The sequence below is a fragment of the Drosophila suzukii genome, chromosome 4, assembly GCF_043229965.1.
Source record: "Drosophila suzukii chromosome 4, CBGP_Dsuzu_IsoJpt1.0, whole genome shotgun sequence".
NCBI classification, from domain to species: domain Eukaryota; kingdom Metazoa; phylum Arthropoda; class Insecta; order Diptera; family Drosophilidae; genus Drosophila; species Drosophila suzukii.
In genome coordinates this window covers 617,445-621,554 of record NC_092083.1, presented here as the reverse complement: position 1 = coordinate 621,554, position 4,110 = coordinate 617,445, and the positions used below count along the sequence as shown (strand labels likewise).

At 37.2% G+C, this 4,110-nt stretch overlaps 1 long non-coding RNA gene across 1 annotated transcript; it reads left to right on the top strand.

Moving 5' to 3' along the window:
• The first annotated feature begins 2,443 nt into the window (after positions 1–2,443).
• LOC136117247 (uncharacterized) lies at positions 2,444–3,810 on the top strand. Its single transcript, XR_010654652.2, has 2 exons — positions 2,444–2,873; positions 3,515–3,810. It is a non-coding gene; the product is annotated as an uncharacterized lncRNA (long non-coding RNA).
• Positions 3,811–4,110: the final 300 nt, after the last annotated feature.

Sequence of the window (4,110 nt, the reverse complement as noted above, 5' to 3'; positions counted from 1 at the left end):
AGAATAATCGGTTCTCATCGAATCCAATAGTGTAACAAAAAAACCATCGGTCCTGAAACCTTGAAAGTGGAACAAATAGTTTATTTGATAATTCGACATTCCGACCACACGCACCTTCTCACACTATAAAACGGCGATTAATATAAGTCTTGTTCGCACTGTCCTTGCTTAGGCGGCATTTTCAAGGCTTATAAAAAATGTTCGGGTTCCCAGCAGAAACAAACGATTGGTATGGACCTATTTAAAAGTATTTTTGAATGCATTGAACATTGAAATCGGCAAATTACCTTATTTATTTATTTTAATAGTAAATAAATCACGGCTTGCTATAAAAAAAATCAGTCAAAGTCATACATAGTATCTTTTTGATACAAGACACCTATTCATGTGTTAATAAACAATGTCGTGGACAACACCATTACCATTTACGCTTACGTTAACTATTTAATAATAACATTTGTGCACCAACAAATTTCAAAAATGCCCTGTGAATTTTTTATTTAAAGGGATCATATCAGCGGATTTTAGTAACATAGTAATTGTCTGGATGGGTATTCATATTTGTATAACATTGAAGAGGGTAAAATAATTTCAGTCAGAAGTTTTCAAGGCAATGAAGTAAACATTTTGGCCCCCATTTACTATTGCGGTCGCAGTTTAAAGCTTAAACTTTTCCAGAAGTCTGTTTCCAATTGCAAAGAGTATACATGTAGGAACGAACCGTGTCGGATAATTATGTCCTATAAATACAAAGTTAGAAATATATTTTTATTAATATTGATATAATTCTTCTCTTCTCTAAGTTATTGCATTATTTGATATTTTAAATTTAAATTTAATCGGATTACTATAATATATACCTTGCATAGGAGAAAAATTCAACATAAAAAACTGTCTCCACCTAGCATAGAAATGTCCCTAGAATCGTATTCCCAAAATTGTAGTTCTTTATCTCTCTCTCTGCCTCTTTTCGAGATCACACTGTTCACACGGGCAGACAGACATTGATTGGTCCACTCGTCTAGGAATCTTTATCAAGAAAATATACTTTATAGGGTCGGAAACATTTTCTATATTCATTTTTTAATAAAACGAATAAAATATACCATTCTACTCCACGAGTAACAAATGTAAAAACAAATAAATATATATCCAATACCTATTTGATGGGAACATTACCTTACCTTTTACCTTATAAGGAAAAACCACGACAGGGCTTTGTGCAGTATAAGAAATATATATTTGCTTATACCTTGCTCTGCTGCAGCGACCAAATTCCGCTTCAGTTTCTGTGATTTTTGTATTCACTATTTTTTTACAAGTTAGGTGATTTCTACATTTGGCGTTTCATTATTATAAAAAAATTGTTTTTTGTGCAGGCCGACGGAGTATCACACAGCTAGGAACTCAACAAATTAGATCATCATAATAAAGATGTACATATTGGTTAGCTTTCATCTCCAGATTGTGTCGTCTTGGTAAAACTGACGACTGTTGCACCAAAAAATTTTACATTATTTATCTAAAGAAGAAGCCAATTGATTTAAAAAAAAGAATTGAATGCGGGGAAGGTGTTATAAACGCTTTAAAGGATTCAAACGGCTCTTATTTTAGGAATTGCTCGAGGCGTCACTGTCCGCCTACAGTAGTTCCTATTAAATTTTCACTGAATGGAACTCTCATCCTTGACCCATTTGCTAATAGCAATGAAAAAATCATTGGGCGCTAGAAACATTCCATATGCTAGCACTAAAATTGTATTTACTTTTGCATTGAAATCCATTTTATTTTCAGGAAATACAACTTTCCACTTCCGCCCCTTCGGTTTCGGTTTGTTTATGCACATCAGCTGTTATTTCTTTTCTATGTAAACCAAAAACCGCTTAAAATTGCAATAGCGATTTTAAGCGGCTGTGTGCAGATGGTATTAGCTTTTAAAATCTTCAACGTATAGTAGTGTTGACACTAACCTATATCCAACACTGAATAATCACATTCATCTACTTTGGGGTGTAGCATTTCACTGTAAGACCTTATACTCTGGGGTATAGAACGCCTGTAGGTATTGACAAGCTGAATAAAATAAAAATTATTTTAATCAAGTAAGGTCACCCACAGCTTTACCTGTGGAAATTAAAAGGGACAGGATATGGAGCGTTTTTCATATAAAATTAATGTAAGACTTCCCACAACTGACCATTAAAGTAAAAAACGTAGTCCAGCTAGTTTTAAGGTATTATACCCCCGTCTCAAATGCGAAACTCCGATTCCCACAGAGCACATCCTCCATCTACGATAAGATAACAGCTTTTCTGAGGACCTTTGGCTAATCAAGCCAAACCTGTTGCTTCTGCGCCGCCCATTTTTAAATGTCAAACTCCGATTCCCACAGAACACATCCACCATCTAACATCCGATATCAGCTGATCTGACTAATCGAACCAAGCCTGTCACCATTACGTTTTCGTAGTGAATGTTTTGATTTCCAATATCAAACATCGCCTTACTATCGCATAAAAGAGTCCGTCAAATTTGGATGGTGAACTAACTGAGAAATTTTCGGAACTGCAAAACCTTATGGACCATCCGTTGAACAGATGGAAGATAGTGGATGGATCTCTGTGGGAAGACGCTATAACCTTGTGTTTTAACATCATATAAGAAATCGATTCAAAATTTAATCGCATCTGAGCATTGACAACGGATTACCGTATATCTTGTTATCAGTATTATTGTTCTCATTAGTTATCCGCCTGGGTTAAACATATTCACACATTTACTTTGTTCCATTAAACGCCTTTTTAAATTTTCCGTTAAATATATGCATAAAAAAGGATCCAATAACAGTGCTGTAAAACAATAACATGCTAATGGTAAATGTGGCATTTTGTTAGTATGCGGTCTATCTACTTTTTTTTTACTTTTACTTCTTTTTTTTTTCTTTTTTTTTGGACACTACACTTTTAAGCCTAGTTCTCACATCGACGAATCCCGCGAGCTAACCATAGGAGTGAGCGAGAGGCTTTTCGTCGGGTCTGTTTTTCAGCGCGGTACTTAGATGAGCTAAGGAAGTATCAGAAAAAATACCAGATTTAGCGAGTGAATTTCGAAGAACGCCGTTAGTCGCGGCCCAAAGAATAAGAAATGTAATCTTTGGCGGTGTTCGTGCAAAGGCGATGTAGAAACTAACAGTTAAAAATGGATGGAAAACCTTAAAATCGTCGATCTGAGTACTAGGCTTTGGAAATAATGTAGAAACCTTCTTTTACCGCAGATGGTTTCGGAAGTTGTCAAAAAATGAAATCGGACACAGAGGGCGCGAGCGCTCGGAGCGCGCCCATAGCACTTTAAACGACCGCCATGATTGCGGCCGATTTGCTTACATTTTTTTTTTAAATGTTCACAAAAGTCATGTTTTTTTAATCTAGCCGGCGCTTTTTGTTTATTTATGTATATTTCTTATGATAGTGGTAGACATAAGTACTTTAATACAAATTTTGTTTGTGTGTTTCAGACAATGCCAACTGGAGAAATCGTGGCGCCCAGATTTTGCAAAGTCATTTTGAATCAACCATATCTTCGCCGGAAATCAACCTGCATTAAGCCTAGTACTCAGATCGGCTAAGAGTTTCACTAGTCGAAAAATCGTATTCTTTGTAGTGTAACCGAAGTTTTCAAAGTTCACCCGCAATGCATGTAGCATGGTCTTACTGTCAAGCAGTTGGGTTTGAAATTGAAATTTAAAAAGAAGAGCCTGCTGGCTCAAATAAAAATAAATGGAAGTTTAAATCTTCCTTCTCGTCCCACGGATGCTTCGCCATCTTTCCCGCTCCACCGCAGTCCAGCTCCGAGTCTTAATAGGCATATTGGACCTTGAGGAAGTGGGAGCCGGATTGGGAACGGGGTTGATCCGCTGATGCTGCAGGAAGTCGCCCAGCATCCTGGCAGTGGCTGGCTATGGCTTCTCCAACTGTTCCTTAGCGGGCGCCCTATTTTCCTCCTCCCTATAGAACCCGGCGGATCCTCCAACCCCGCTTAAGCTGCCAAGTAACTGGTGGTGGTGGTGTCCGGAGTCGTAATGGAGAAGTCGTCGGAGATCGTATTATTGGT